General features: G+C 36.7%; 1 protein-coding gene and 1 pseudogene across 15 annotated transcripts in view; both read left to right on the plus strand.

The window, feature by feature from the left end:
• SUGCT (succinyl-CoA:glutarate-CoA transferase) overlaps positions 1-17,417 on the plus strand; it is an 811,293-nt gene that overhangs the window by 242,139 nt on the left and 551,737 nt on the right. The window lies entirely within an intron of this gene.
• On the plus strand, positions 15,622-17,212 carry LOC131830025 (E3 ubiquitin-protein ligase RNF13-like; annotated as a pseudogene).

A 17,417-nucleotide genomic window follows, 5' to 3' on the forward strand; every position in this document is an offset into this window, starting at 1 on the left:
CCATCAGAATGGCTATTTTCAAAAACACAAGCTACAACAAATGTTGGTAAGGATATGGAGAAAAAGGAACCTATATTCATTGTTGGTGAATGTAAATTGGTGCAGCCACTATGGAAAACAGTATGGAAGTTTTTAAAAAAAAAATTAAAAATAGAACTACCATATGATCCATCAATTCTATCCTGGGTATTTTCCTAAAGAAAACAAAAACAGTGGTTTGAAAAGTTATATACACCCTGATGTTTATTGAAGCATTATTTACAATAGCTAAGGTATGGAAACAACCTAAGTGTCCACTGAAGGATAAATGGACAAAGAAGGTATGGACACACACACACACACACACACACACACACACACAGAAATGTTATTTAGCTATAAAAGAGAATGAAATGTTGCTATTTGTGATAATGTGGCTAGACCTTGAGAATATTATGCTAAGTGAAATAAGTCAGATGAAGAAGGACACATACCATATGATTTCATTTATGTATGGAATCTAAAAAGACAAAAATTAACAAATAAAACAAAACATAACTCATAGATAAAAAGAATAGATTGGTGGCTGCCAGATGGAAGAGTGTGAGGGATGGATGAAATTGTTGGAGTCAAAAGGTACAAATTTCCAGTTATAAATAAGTTATGGGACTTTAATGTATCGCACAATGGCTATAATCAATAATATTGTATTGTAGGTTGAAAGTTGCTAAGAAAGTGAATCTTAAAGACTCTCAGCACACACACAGAAATTGTTTTGTAATTTTGTACAATGAGGGATGGTAACTAGACTTGCGGTGGTGATCATTTCACAATGTTTACAAATGTGGAATTTGTGTTGCACACCTGAACTAATATGTTGCATGTCCGTTACATTTCAATTAAAACAAGTTATGTAGAGAAAATGAAGAATTTTCAACAAGGGAAGAATTTCAAGCCAAAGAAGGTAGTAGCTAATTGCATTTTCCAGGAGGGTGAACTCAAGTGTATTTTAGCTACTTAATATTCTAGTGTATTTAAATAAAATTCCCCTCACCAATTAATGTGTGCTTTAAGGAGTGTGGTTTGACTCCAGGATATAGGTAACTGTGACTGCTAGCCAAAGCTGCCTACTTTATGCTGCATTTCACACTCTTTTAGATCACATGTAAGTAAAGAACTCAGTCAACTCTTCAGCTCTGGCATGGGGCTGTGTTCCATGGATATGCACTATTGTATCCATCCCGCAGCCTTAACTTGGTGTTCTGTTAACTAGAGCAAGATTAAACGTGACATGGCTATGTAAGTACAAGTTTCCTGTTCGTTTTTTTTTCCTGCTATAACGGTATATAAGAGAAGGGTTGGTATACTGGCTTTTTCAAAACCTAACTGTTCTGTTGGGAAGTGCTTCTCCTGACTGAGCCTTGGTTTATTCCTCTGACAAGTTGTAACATGATCTACTTTAGTGCTTGATTATGGAGATTAAATGAGACAATATGTGTCCACTGCTGAGCACAGTGCTTGGAGGATGGTAATGGTAGCTATTATTTATATTAAATGACAGATATCATACTTTAATATTTCTTAATATGAGATGACTAGGTGACTGTTGACACTGCATAATACAAGGTCATTATGGGCAGAGTTAAACAGTAACTACTTACAAATGTTGGATAAATGAACTACAGCCTTTTAATATCCACAGGGTAGCCCGTGAGTCTGCTGTACATGTGTGTGCAAGATTTTTTTAAACTACTCTTTTCCCTGTATTCTAACTTTTCTTGAAGAGGATTAACGCAAATTTTGTTGAGATCTGTGGGAAGGGATACTAAGGGTTATAATTAATTAATTAATTAGTTAATTAATTGATTATTTCCACAATACTGAGTACCTACAGTGCGCCAGGCACTGGGTGACAATGAAGAATAAGACATTGTCTCCACTCCTAAGGAGCTCATTTGTAGTTGGGAAGACAGTCAAATCAGTGATTGATGCAGTAACAGAGTAAGGGCATGATGTTATGGGCTTGAGTGAAAGGGGCACCTAACTTGGTTTTGGGAGACTAGAAACTTCCCAGAGGAGAAAATCTGAAGCCAGGTGAAGCAGTGATGGGGGCATTGGGCTAGCAGCAGAGGGAGTGGTGAAAGCATCTGGAGAGATTTGTACGAGCCTCATAAACCATGTTATGAAATGCGAACACTATCCTGGGGGCAGGAAGGAGCCTCTGAAAGGTTTTATGTACACAAAGACATTTGTGTTTAGAAATACAATTTTGGTGGGAGTGCGGAATGAATAAAGATTGTGGGTAAGAAGACCAGTCAAGAGGCTGTTGCTGTGCTCCAGGTGAGAGGAAATGGTGGTTAAGGGGATGGAGAGAAAGCAAACAGCTACAAGACCTGTTAAAGAGTTAGAAGTGATATTACTTGGTCTCTAATTGAAGGTGAGGATATATGAAAGATAGAAGATTTAATCATGATTCCCATGGTTTTTTGCTTTGGCCTCTGGGTGGCCATTCTTTGAGATAGGAAACATGAGAGGAAGAGCAGGTTTTATCTGGGGGAAATGAGAAAATGATGAGTTCTTTTTTTAGACATATTGATTTTTTTCGTGCTTATGGGATCTTCAGTTGGAGATCCTCTCCACCCCAACATCTGCAATTTAGGAAAGGAAACTTAGGAAAGGAAAGGAAAATTCTAGCATTTGTCTGATTTCCCAGCAGACATTCTAGTCAATTTTTTGAGATACCAGCAAAACACAGGCATCTCACACCTCAAAAAAAGAGAGAGAAAATTAGAAAAATTTAGAAAGAAGTTACTTAAACTTCAGCATGCTTTTGAATTTTATGTTATCTTAAAAAGTAAAATTTTATTTTGTTGTTTAGTGTTGTTTTTATTTGAACAGTAAAGGCGTTGAAAACTGGAGATAACAGATTTGTGAGTCTTTGGTGTAAAGATGCTAATTAAAGTGACTGAGTGGATGAGATTATCTAGGGAGGGAATCAAGAACAGGAGTTTTCTTTCCTGACTGTATACTGGAATCCTTTGGGGAACTTTAAAAAAATTCTGATGCCTGAGACCTGTCCCTAGACATTCTGACTTTACTGATCCAGGGTCACCTGGGTCAAGGTTTGAGAAGCTCTAGCTTAGAGGGAGAAGAGATCCCGGTAAAGAACATGGAGGACCGTGACACTTAAGAGTCAGGTCAGAAAGGAAAGTAAGACAGGTGGGCTGACTCAGAGTCCAGGGAAACAATATTCTTCAGGGTCATTAGGTGTAGCTGCTTCATATGTGCTTGATTCAGATGATCGAGTTCAAAGAATAACCAAACAACCGATCAACTGATCATTCATCGTAATCCTCCAAGGTCTCCCACACTGCCAACTAAAGTAGCCCTGCTGGGATGTGTAGGATGAAAATGGCTGCTCTGGTTAAAGACTTGGGTACTAAGTCTGCTGCTAGAGAAGGGAGCTTGGCAAAGGTATTCATGCATGTATCCGCCTTCAGAGAGAGAGAGAGAGAGAGAGTGTGTGTGTGTGTGTGTGTGTATCTTTTTCCACTGTAGTACTATATAGCTGTAAGTATTAATGATTATATCCAACACAGAGGGAAAGTTGAGAGTGGAAGCTTAGGTCTGGAAACAATAATATAGTTTTTAAAAAATTGAGATATAATTCATACTATAAAATTAATCCTTTAAAAATGTATGGTTCACTGTTTTTTTTTTAGCATATTCACAAGTTTATATAACTTACTGCTATCTAATTCCACAAAAACATATAGTTTTGAGCTATGTGATAGGATAAGAATTTGCATTTAGTCATTTTATTTGTAAAATGTGACTTAATCTAATAGTATTTGAAAACAGTTCTATTTTAAAAATTACAAAGTGAAATGCAATCACCAAAAAACAAACCAAAAAAACCCAACCCATTTAAAAAAAAAAACTGCTGGCATTGAGATATTTACTAAAAGTATATCAACTCACTAAACAACACCCCCCCCCCCAATCCCTTATTAAAAAAAAAAAACTATAGATGCCTGAGTGGTTCAGTTTGTTAAACATCCAACTCTTGATTTGGGCAGAAATGTATGATCTCAGGCTGGTGAGTGTGGGCCCCGTGACAGGCTCTGCACTGTGTGTAGAGCCTGCTTAAGATCCTCTCTCTCTCTCCCTCTGCCCTCCCCCCACCCTACATGTGCTCTCTCTTTCAAAAAAAAAAAAAAAATCAAACCGTTTTACTTCCATACAATGAAACCCAATGATGATTTATGGCATCATTTGCCATAAATAGGAAGGCAAGAATAAGAATAAATACAATGGAAATTAAGATAATAAGATTTAACTAAGGTTAGGATACTTATTTTCAGCGTCTCTCAGATCTCTCCTGTTACATCCAGTTACCTCCCTCACTGCTACGCCCCCCATTATCCCTCAGAATACTGTAGCTTCTCATTTCCCCCTGCTTGCCTCACAAGCACTGAAGACCCAGTTCTAACCTGCCGTCCTGGCTCGCATGATCTTTCCTTGCTTCCCTGCCCTTGTTCATCTCCCACCGTCCTCTTCCGTCTTCACCGCACTCCATGTACGCTGCCTGCTCATTTCTTCACATGAGTCACTCTTCTTTCCACCTCCAAGTCTTTCTTCCTGACATTTTCCATCTCCCTGGAACACACTCTGGCCTCCTCTCTTGGCCTCATAAACTCCCACTAGTCTTTTAGTCACCTTCTCAGGAAGTCTTTCCTGACCACATTCTTCTGGCCCTTGCCTACCGAGTCAGATCTCCTTTTGTGGCTTTATATGAATGTGTTGTTTTTGTGATTATTTGTGTAATGTTCATTATCTGTCTTAATGGGTCATAAATTCAGTAAGGGCAAGGGCTGGATCTGTTTGGCTTATTCTTGTATTCCCCTCACAGAGCACGTTGTTTGGCATATAGTAGGTTCTCAGTGTATATCGTCTTGAAAGAAATGAATGAATAAGTAAGCGAATGGGTCCATTGTCCTTGACTGCTTGTGTTCTGAGCTCCGTGTTCTGTCTTACTCTCTCTTCGCTGGATGCTTCTCTTCCGCTGAGCTGATAGGATGATGGCATTAATTTGTCATCTTCTTCTGCTGTCGTCTGAAGTTCAGACTCGAAGGACAGAGTGTGTTCATTGGCTACATATCCATAGCTGACATTAATATCGATTCTGACGTACCACTGCTCAGAACTAGGCAATCATAAAATTGAAGAAAATCCATTTTCCTATAATGTATGGATTCCCCAATTTGCCAGTTTTCAAATTCATCTGGAGACCTTATCGAAATGTAGATTCCTCTTCATGGGAGATTGGTGGGGTTTTCTGAACTCTACCTGCTCCTTCCTGCCCGTATATTCTTCTCACTTTGCCCGACCTGAAGGATCAAGACTGATTTTCCCCCAGAGGGGTAATTGTTAAGCCTCTCTGTATGAAGTTGATTGCTCTATATGTGGCTGGGGCTACAGGAAGAACTGCACATTGGAGTCCTCATCTGCAGGGGTTCTTTTCACCATGTTTAGGATGAGTGTGGAGTGTAGAATGAGAGAGGGAGAGAGAGAGAATGCAGGGACGTGAAGATATACCTAAAGGCTAACGGTGATTATCTCAGTTTTAAGATTTGGGTAATTTTCATTTTTTCTTTTGCTTCTCAGCATTTTCTAAACATTTGTACAATTTGTGTATATTACTTTTTAATAAGAAAACTTTTTATAAAGCACCTCAGCTATAATTTGCATCTGTGCAAAAATGTGAACACAACATGATTTAAACCAACAAATAATAAGCTCAGTGGTAATTTATTGAGTACCTGCCCTATGTGAAACATGTCATCTTAAGTAACTCCTAGTAACATTGTGCAACATATATTATTATTATTATTTTACAGATGAATAAACTGATGCTCAGAGAAGTGACATGACTTACCCAGAGACTTTTGTAAAGTGGCATAGAGCTAGATAGTCCCAACTCAGAAGGCCATAAATGTTTCTTTTATGCTAATTGTTTCATCATTACGAACATTCGTAAAAAATGCCAGAAAAGAAGAATCCATTTTGACCAAGTTCTCAGCTGTGACTTATTCAATTTGTATTCTCTTTCTCTCTCTTTCAATTGCTTGAAAACAGTTTATTGCTATATAAGTACTTAGTAATGTTGCTTGGTTACTTTTCGTGACTCCCGAAGTTAAATACAGGGCAGGATGAGCCGGAGCCGGGAACTCTTATTTTATGCTTTGCATTCAGTGCTTTGTTTGATTTGTTATTTTGATTTCTCCTACAGCTTGTGAGCATACAGATAGTAGGCACTGATGCCAGTGAGGAAAGACTAAGAAAGGTTATTGTACAAAAAAAGTCAGTTATTAACCTTCGGGAATGGAGGTGTAGAGTCAGGAAGGCAAAGCATGATTTCTTAGGCACTTCAAGTTTCTAAAGTAGTATAAAAAATGTAGATAATGAATTCATTATATTTTGTTTTCTCTTCTCCTGCTAACTGAGTATGTTTGAGAACTTGACAAAGTATTACACATTGCTTAAAAACATTACTAAGAAATCTTAGCTACGCACCAGAGATTCACTAAACTTAATATTTTTAGAAGATATTTTCAGTCGTGAAAGACTTGGTATTGTTTCCTTAGTACCATAATCATTACTGCTCGGAGTAACATTCAGCATTGTACTGATATTCAGAAAGATTATTAACAAAGCTTCCATTTCATTTCCTGAAGTATGGGAAGAAAAGAATCTTTTGATTTTCTCCTCCCTAATTTAAAAATCATGTTCACAGGAAATTCTTTATAATTCTTTTAAATAAACAGGAAACATAATTATTTGCTTGGGGGTGTATATATGTGTGTGTTAAAAATAGTATAGGTTGAGGAGTACAATGTGTTTTTTAAAAAAAAAAAAATCAGGATTGTGTAATATGCTTCAAATGAGATCCAGGATTGTGTGTGTGTGTTTTTGACATGGTCTTACTGGCTTACGATTTTTTTTTTTAAGTTTTGTTTTCAAATTTTATTTTTCTGACACTTCCTGTTTTCTTCTAAGTCCAGCAATGGAATTAGAGTTGAAGAGCTGATGGATTCACATGCAGACAGTTTTTGTAACATCATCTGTCAGGTGTCTGCTTCTTCTTATTAGTCATCTGGCATTTTGAAGACCGATTGAGGCCATTACAAAATGTACTGAAGATCATAGACCTTACATCTTTAGTTAATTAATGTTCACAAAGCACTGTGCAATTGATTAATAAAACTGGCTGTTGAAACATACTGAATGGGTAACTCTTTTTATATTTTTCTCTTATTTCCACACCAAATGCATGAATCTATTTTTTATTTTTAAATGTGCCCTAGCTGATCTTAAACACTTTTCTTTTGAGCTTTTCCTATGTTATTTACCATTCTTATAGGGATATCTTTCACAGTTTTGCTTCTTCTGATTTTCCTGGTACATATATATTCCTGATGGATATAGATTTTTCTCAGCTGGGAAACACTGTTCAAATGTTATTTTCATTCTTAATAGAATTAATTTTTGATATCAATGGAAAAAAATCTGTAAAATTATTCAGGTCATTAAACCAACATCTATATAAACTTTGAAAGATGAAATTAAAGATCACAGGGAATGCTTTCTAAGAAAAAAGACTTTTCCAGGAAGAATGTTTATTTACAAGAAAAGGTACTATTTGTTATAACACACAGCAATAAACGTGACTCTAAGGAGCAGATACATCATGAATCAAATAATTGTAAAAGATTCAATGCAAGTAAGCTAGGTATGCTGTCCTCTAGGAATTCATAATCTCAAATCTGTATTGATTCTTCATAAAAATAAGTTGTAGCACAAATTTATATAGATAGAGGATTATTAGTTTGCAAAAGCCAACTCTAAGAGTAAAAATTTATACTATACGTAAAAATTATATCCTGTGGTTTAATTGTATGTCTTAGCAGTAATTATTACTAAACAGTTTCAGAGAATTCATAGTTGAAAATACTATCAGTGAAACACAAAAGGAATAAAACTGTGATAGTATGAATTCCTAGATGATGTGATTTGAAGTTAGAAAATCCCATTTTTGTCTCCTTTTACTTTGTATGGAGAAGTTAAATGATTCTGGAAATAACAGGTATTTATTCTGTGGTTTTCCATTTCACTATGATAGAGTAGGGTTTATACCAAATTTAGACCAGTGAAAGGTAACCCTAAAGTTTATAGATTTTATCCCGGAACAGCATTATAAGATTTTAAAATAGCTTTTAAGTTAATAATACCCTCACAATCTGAAGATATTAATTGCTAATGTGAGAATTGTTCATTGGATGAATATGTATTCTTGAAGAAGGAATAAAATACAAAGAAGTCCTCATATTTAAATCAGGAAGATACTGAGTGTCCGTGGATGTCAGTCTGTCTATATGTGTGTATTTCTGATTGTCCTTGATGTTGGAAGTTGAATGCAAATTCATTTTTGTAAGTCACAGTGGAGATAGACAAGTGATTTACCTATGATTGACTCATCCTGTTTGTGGCAAATCACTTTTGGAAAGTATTTTCAGGCGTTTTGACAAGATAACTGGTTTTAATAGGAATGAGTCAATGACAGCAGTAATGGAAATCTGTGAGGATGTTTCAAATATTCTGTAGATAAAAAGTATATGCAAATTGAATTCATTATCATAAAGAGTTCACATAGGTAGGTACAAAATAGCTATATTAAATTTTTCTTTTTATGTCTGCTGTTTATTGGCATATATACCTAGGCTCCCTTTTGTATCTGGTCAAATACAAAAATGTACTGGTAAATTAAAAAAAAATTATGTTATGCTGTGAAGTAAGACTTGAAGCCTCTGAGTTACACTGCACTGTGTTAGAGAGGTACACTGCTACTGTACAGATCAGACCATAAGCCAAAACACTGATCAAATGTGCTGGGTACTTTCCTGGGCAAGTTTATACAGGAAAAGACTCAGGAAAGTGAGATATTAATCAATTTAGCCCTGAGAAAAAGCTATTTCTAAGTCGAGGATGAGGAAGATCAACAATTACAGTTTGAATTAATATTTATATAGTGATTTTTGCTTGTATTTTCTGATTCAGCCTTCACAGTGACCACCTGATGTAGGTGTTGTTATCTTATCTTAAAATGAGGAAACTGAGAGTCAGAGATACTGCCTTCAATTACAGGTGAGCAAGTGAGTTTAACTCAAGTCTTCTGGCTCCATATTCTTTACGTTTCTTTCCATCAAGTGGAGATAGAGGCAAAGTGTTAGTTCAGGGGGTCAGCGCACAATGTTAGGGGAAAGACAAGACCTGAAAGCCTTAAAGAAAAGGCAAAATGTAGATGTGTGGAACTAGGGATGTCACACACTGCATGAATGTTCCATTAAGTGGATTTAGCCTGCAGATGAGTTTGATATGACTAGTTTGGTGTTTTCTTTTTTTAAAGTCTGGATTTGAATGCCTTACGTTTCTACCCAAGCATTTCCTGGTTGTCTCAGTCTCCACTACTCTCCCATCGAATTGCACTCACTTCTAATATCTGCTCAGACTCTGATGTTCTTTGAATGCACAGTCCTGAGTGGAGTGAGTCACATGAACAAGAACATGGAAGAAAAGATGAAGGTGAAGACACAGTACAATTCATGTGGCCTGAGCAGAGGTTTTTATCCCGGGAACTTCAGTAGGAAGTTGTTAAGGACCATATTATCAATGTTGTTTTTCCCTCTACATCCCCAACTGTCCTGCCTCTTCCGTGAAATCTAGTTTGGATGAATGGTCCACGTCCAAGTGAGTAAGAATTATATTGTGGTCTATGAGGCTGAGTTCTTGGAAAGGAGGTCCTGAAATTTCAAGCTTAATTGAGGTGGGTCCTATTTCTTGGGACAGCACTAATGGAGAAAGGGTGACAAAGCTGTCTTCTGAACTTGCAAAAGGAGTCATGCTAAGTGAGGTAAGGTCCTGAGTGTTGCTCTGAACATTGGCTGATGTTACTAGTACACTTTTAAGTGACACTGGAAAAATGTTGTTTTATTGATAAGTTTTTTAAGGGTCAGAGGAAGAGTAGAAAGGTGCAATCAGGTTGGTGTTTTTTGTTTTTGTTTTGCGCGCATGTATAAGATTGTCTCCTGGGATACCTAATTAAGGCAAGCCCCTTTGATTGGGTACTTTGTGGAGGGCATTGCTTCTTTTCTTCCAATGGACTTTTGAGTCTTTGGAGGGGAAATAAGATTATGAAAAATGACATATATATCTATATCTGTATTTATATCTGTATCTGGATTTTGAAATCATGGACTTCTTTTCCACCTCAGGGACTTTGCACATGCTTTATTTCCTGAATGTAATGTTCTTCTCCAATGGAGAAGATGGAGCTGATTTGTTTTTATCCTTGAAATTCTTTACCTATCAGCACAACTATCTCTCCTTTGAGAGATTGTCTCTCACCCATCTAAAAAGTAATTTCCTGTCCTAGACATATCTAGAAAATTCCTTCCACCTTTATTCTCTTCTTTATCTGTTGTTAATTTTCACCACAGCATTAATCAATTTATAATTATTTTGTCTACTTACATATTTGTAATAACATACCCTCATAGCAATGTACCCTGCAGTATCTTCATAGAATGTAAATTTTGTAAGGATAGGGATTCCGAATTTAGAATCTAGTTCCACAACAGACTGGATCCTCAAATAAGTATTTGCAAATGAATAGATAGTTGGAATACAGTTGAAGAAAAAACATATGATGGATATTGGTAGGAAAATATACAATAGATTCCCATGTCAGGTGGAGGGTGTGTAAGATGCTTTTCTGGTGTGTATTGTAACAGGAATTTAATGTGTAATACCAACAGGGGATCTTATATATATATATATATATATATCTGATGGAAGTTTCATACTACTGATGTAGAATATTGATTAATTCTTTAAAAATTATATAATGAATAAATTTTGAGTATAAAAAACTTAAATGACTGAAAAGGCTATAAAGAGAGAGTAAAACTTTTTCTTCCCCCAATTCCATTTTCAGTAAATCACTATTCATACATTCTTAAATATTTTTCTAGAAATTTTATGTGTATATATCTGTCATTGGTTTTATTTACCTTATTAGATAGTGAACTAGTTATCTACTTGTTACCTAAACCATTTTGATTATAATAGAAGTATGGTTCTGCCATTTGCAATTTTCTGGATATTTTTTCATGTGAACCTATAAATCTTATTTAGTTAGGGTGGTTCCTGGGTGGCTCAGTCAGTTAGGTGTCTGACTCTTGGTTTTCCACTGAAGTCATGGTCTCAGGGTTGTGGGATCAAGCCCACTGCAGGTCTCTGTGCTCAGTGCAGAGTCTTTTTGTTCCTCCCCTATTGTCCCTCCCCCAGCTTGCATGCACATTCCCTCTCAAGTAGATAAATAAAACCTTTAAAAAATCTAGTTTATATATTTATAGCCACTTCATTTCAGTATTATATAAAACTTGGTTTCTGTAGCTCTATTTTCTCCCTATTCCTTTTTGCTGTGATTTTTGTACAAATTTTATCTTTATAATTGTATATCCATCAACATGGACTTGTAATTGTTACTTCATGCAGATATCTTTTAAACCAGGAGGAGAAAAGAAGAGTTACAAATGAAGATACATTTATGCTGTTTTTTATATTTGCTTATATAGTTGACTTACTCGTGTTCTTTATTTCTTTATATGATTCCGAGTTACTCTCCAATGTCCTGTCATTTCAGTTTGAAGGACTCTTTAGTATTTTCTGTAGGGCAGGTTTTCTTCCAGTGAATTTTCTCATTTTTTGTCTTTATTTTTTCAAATTTTAATTTATTTTTTTCAGTATTCCAAAATTCATTGTTTATGCACCACACCCAGTGCTCCCATGCAATATGTGCCCTGCACAGTACCTGCCACCAGACTCACCCCCATCCCCACCAAAATCCTCAGTTTGTTTCTCAGAGTCCACAGTCTCTCATGGTTTGTCTTCCCCTCCAATTTCCCCCAGCTCACTTCTCTTCTCCATCTCCCAATGTCTACCGTGTTATTCCTTATGCACCACATGTAAGTGAAAACACATGATAATTGACTCTCTCTGTTTGGCTTATTTCACTCAGCCAGTCCTGTCCATGTTGATACAAAAGTTGGGTATTCATCCTTTCTGATGGAGGCGTAATAGTCAATTGTATATATGGACCATATCTTCTTTATCCCTTCGTCCATTGAAGGGCATCTTGGTTCTTTCCACAGTTTGGCAACTGTGGCTATTTCTGCTATGAACATTGGGGTACAGATGGCCCTTCTTTTCACTACATCTGTATCTTGGGGGTAAATACCCAGTAGTGTAATTGCAGGGTCATAGGGTAGCTCTATTTTTAATTTCTTGAGGAATCTCCACACTGTTCTCCAAAGTGGCTGCACCAACTTGCATTACCACCAACAGTGTAAGAGGGTTCCCCTTTCTCCACTTGTTGTTTCCTGTCTTGTTGATTTTGGCCATTCTAACTGGTGTAAGGTGGTATCTCAATGTGGTTTTGATTTGAATCTCCCTGATGGCTAATGATGATGAATATTTTTTTCATGTGTCTGTTAGCCATTTGTATGTTTTCTTTGGAGAGGTGTCTGTTCATGTCTTCTGCCCATTTTTTGACATGATTATCTGTTTTGTGTGTGTGGAGTTTGAGGAGTTCTTTATAGATCTTGGATATCAGCCCTTTGTCTGTAGTGTCATTTGTGAATATCTTCTCCCATTCCATGGGTTTGCCTCTTTGTTTTGTTGACTGTTTCCTTTGCTGTGCAGAGGCTTTTGATCTTGATGAAGTCCCAAAAGTTCATTTTCACTTTTGTTTCCTTTGCCTTGGGAGAAATGTCTTGATAAAAGTTGTTGTGGCTAATGTCGAAGAGGTTATTGCCTATGTTCTCCTCTAGGATTCTGATAGATTCCTGACTCATGTTGAGGTCTTTTATCCATTTCGAGTTTATCTTTGTGTATGGTATAAGAGAATGGTCGAGTTTCATTTTCTACACATAGCTGTCCAATTTTCCCAGCACCATTTACTGAAGAGAATGTCTTTTTTTCCACTGTATATTGTCTCCTACTTTGTCAAAGATATTTGACCACTGAGTTGAGGGTCCGTATCTGGGCTCTCTACTCTGTTCCACTGGTCTACGTATCTGTTTTTGTGTCAGTACCATGCTGTCTTGGTGATCACAGCTTTGCTGTAAAGCTTGAAGTCTGGCAATGTGGTGCCCCCAGTTTTGTTTTTCTTTTTCAACATTTCCTTAGCAATTTAGGGTCTCTTCTGGTTCCATACAAACTTTAGGATTGTTTGCTGCAGTTCTTTGAAAAATGCTGGTGGAATTTTGATTGGAATGGCATTGAAAGTATAGACGGCTCTAAGCAGTATAGACATTTTAACAATGTTTATTCTTCCAATCCATGAGCATGGAATTCTCTTCCATCTTTTTGTGTCTTCTTCAATTTCTTTCATGAGTGTTCTGTAGTTCTTCGAGTACAGATCCTTTACCTCTTTGGTTAGGTTATTCCCAGCTATCTTATGGTTCTTGGTGCTATAGTAAATGGAATCAGTTCTCTAATTTCCCTTTCTATATTTTCATTGTTAGTGTATAAGTAAGGAACTGATTTCTATACATTGATTTTGTATCCTGCCACATTACTGAATTGCTGTATGAATTCTAGTAGTTTGTGGGTGGAGTCTTTTGGGTTTTCCATAGAAAGTATCATGTCATCTGTGAAGAGAGAGAGTTTGACTGCTTCTTTGCCAATTTGAATACCTTTTATTTCTTTTTGTTGTCGTTGCTGTTGTTAGGACTTCTAGCACTATGATGAACAACAGTGGCGGGAATGGACATCTTTGTTCCTGATCTCAAAGGGAAGGCTGTCAGCTTTTCCCCATTGAGGATGATATTCACTGTGGGTTTTTCATAGATAGATTTTATGAAGTTGAGGAATGTTCCCTCTATCCCTATACTTGGGATTGTACTAATCAGGAACGGATGCTGAATCTTGACAAATGCTTTTTATGCATCAATTGAGAGGACCATTTTAAAATTATTAATTTGTCCAGGGTACCTGGGTGGCTCAGTGGGTTAAAGCCTCTGCCTTCGGCTCGGGTCATGGTCCCGGGTTTCTGGGATCAAGCCCAACATCGGGCTGTCTGCTCTGCAGGGAGCCTGCTCCCTCCTCTCTCTCTCTGCCCACCTCTCTGCCTACTTGTGATCTCTGTCTGTCAAATAAATAAATAAAATCTTAAAAAAAAAATCTTAATTTGTCCTTAATATTTGAAGTGTAGTTTTGCCCAATACAGAATTCTTCGTTGACATTTTACTTTCTTTTAGCACTATAAATAAGTTATCCCACTATCTTCTGGCCCCCATGGTTTCTTATGAAAAGTCAACTGTTAATTCTGTTTAGACTCACTTCTATGTGATCAGTCTCTTCTTTCGCTTCTTTCAAGATTCTTTCTTTATCTTTATCTTTTGATTGTTTGATTATGATATGTCTACATGTGGAACTCTTGATTTATCCAACTTGGGGTTCATAGAGCTTCTTGGATGTATAGTTTTTTTTTTTTTAATATTTTCATCAAAGATATGATGTTTTGGCTACTAATTCCTTAAATTTGTTTTTTTTTTTTTTTTTCTTTCTCTCTCTCTCTCTCTCTTTTTTCTCTTCTTCATCTCCTCTTTCTCTCTCTTTTCCCCCTCCTTTTTCCTTTTGGATTCCCATTGTGTCCTATTGGTACACTTGATTACGTTCCACAGATCTCTGAGTGTTTTTAATTTTTTAAAATTTTTTTTCTCTTTCTGCTACTCAAACTGGGTAATCTGAATTGACCTATCTTCAACTTTGCTTTCTGCTGTCAGTTCAGATTTGCTATTGAGCACTACTAAGTGCATTTTTAATTTATATCATTGTACTTTTCAACTTCAAAATTTCTTTTTTTATTTTATTTTATTATTTTTAAAATTAACATGTAATGTATTGTTTGCTTCAGGGGTACAGTTCTGTGAATCATCAGTTTCACACAATTCAGAGCACTCACTGTAGCACCCTCCTCAATGTCCATAACTCAGCCTCCCCCACATCCCCCTACATCCCTCAGTTTGTTTCCTGAGATTAGGAGTCTCTTACGGTTTGTCTCCCTCCGGATCCCATCTTTTTTTTTTTTTTTTTTAAAGATTTTTTCTTTATTTATCTTACAGAGATCACAAGTAGGCAGAGAGGCAGGCAGAGAGAGAGGAGGAAGCAGGCTCCCCGCAGAGCAGAGAGCCCGAAGTGGGGCTCGATCTCAGGACCCTGGGATCATGACCTGAGCCGAAGGCAGAGGCTTAACCCACTGAGCCACCCAGGTGCCCCCCGGATCCCATCTTGTTTCATTTTTTCCTTCCCTACCCCAGACGACTCACTACCCTGCCTCTTAAATTCCTCATATCAGAGAGATCATATGAAAGTTGTCTTTCTCTGATTGACTTATTTCATTTAGCATAATACTCTCTACTTCCATCTACATCTTTGCAAATGGGAAGATTTTATTTTTGATGGCTGCATAGTATTCCATTAAAACATTGAAATTTCTATTTTGTTCTTTTTATAATTTCAGTTTCTTTATTGGTATTATTTGGTAAGACATTGCTTTCATACTTTAGTTCAGAAGACATGGTTTCCTTTCATTCCTTGAAGATATCTTAAATAGCTGGTTTAAAATTTTTGTGGTAGGCTGAATGTTGTCTTTGATGATATATTCATGTCCTAAACTTTGAAGCCTGGCTTTCATGGCAGAAGAGTAATTTATGGAAAGATATGTGATTAAGTTACAGATTTTGAGAGGTGGAAGATTATCTTGGATTACCTGAGTTGGCTGTAAATGTAATTGCATGCATCCTTATAAGAGATAGGGAGAGGGAATTTTGAGATACACAAAATAGGAGAAAGTAATGTGAAGATGGAGGCAGGTATTGGAGTGATAGAGCCTCAAGCCAAGGAGTGCTGGCAATCATCAGAAGGTGGAAGAGACAAGGAAAAAAATCTTCCCTAGAGACTCTGGATGGAATGTGGTGATGCCTGCACCTCCATTTCAGGTTTCTGATCCCCAAAACCATATGAGAATAAATTTACGCTGGTTAAACCTACCAAATTCATGATAACTTGTTATGGCAGTCATAGGAAACTAATCAAGTCTGTCCAGTAAGTCCAATGGTTGGCCTTCTTCAGGAACAGACTGCTTTTTTTCCATGTTAATGGCCATAAATTTTGTTTCTTTGCATATTTCACATTTTTGTTGTTGTTAAAAGTTACACATTTAATATAGTATTATGTGGCAGGTTTGACTTTTGCTGAGTCTTGGGGATGATTCATGTCAGGCCCAGAGTGCTTATGTCAGCATGGCTCCCAGGTTGGTGACTGGGTGATTGCTTTCAACCTTCTAGCTGCTTGCATCTCTAACAATGTGACTGGAACTGTATTTAAGGCATTGGTGGGTCTTGGTCTCATCCATGTGGATCTCAGCCAAGACACTGTGCAGAGGAGATAGCATTTCATCCTTACCCCATCAGCTAGTCTAGTGATTTTATAGCGAGATGCTGTTCTTCACAGTGATGTGCATATAGCCATACAAGTCTATACCATCTTGACTATCCATCTCTTTGCATTCTTACACCTACAACCTGTAGAAACAGACATTTTAGCATATAATTTTGAAAATGCATCTCAGACATTTGATGACCTCTCAGCAAGATTTTGTTATAGACTCCCAGCTGAAGGTTTAAAAGGTTTTTTGATTAACTCAAAACTAGAAAATGCCTGTGAACCTATAATGGCTCCACCACTGAAAGACAATTCATCTGGTGCTTTCATTGTGTTGATTAGAAGACTTGATTGTAATTTTGATGTAAAGGTTTTAAATTCATAGAGAACAGGATACAAAGCAGCCATAGTTCATAATGTTGACTCTAATGACCTCATTAGCATTGGATCCAATGACATTGATGTGCTAAATAAAATGGACATTCCATCTCTCTTTATTGGGAAAGTATCAGCTAATTCTTTGAAAGCAAATTCACAGAGGAAAAAAGGTGCCACATCATCTTAGTCCTAGAATTTAGTCTTCGTTTGGAATACTACCTAATCCCCTTGTTTATCGTAGTGAACATCTATCTGTCTCATCTTGATAGTTGTTTTCATTAAGTAGTAAATTAATGTTAAATATATTTTAAAAAATAGTATGGATTGTTCTAAAAATCCTTGTATTGAGTAAGAGGAGCCTTACATAAGGGAGTACATATTGTTTGAGTCAATTTATATGGTTGAGTCTGGAAAAGGTAAAGATAATCTGGGTAGAAAAATCAGAGCAGTGATTGCTTCTGTGGGGCTAGGAAAGGGTGAGAGATTTACTG

This window comes from Mustela lutreola, chromosome 4, assembly GCF_030435805.1.
Source record: "Mustela lutreola isolate mMusLut2 chromosome 4, mMusLut2.pri, whole genome shotgun sequence".
NCBI classification, from domain to species: domain Eukaryota; kingdom Metazoa; phylum Chordata; class Mammalia; order Carnivora; family Mustelidae; genus Mustela; species Mustela lutreola.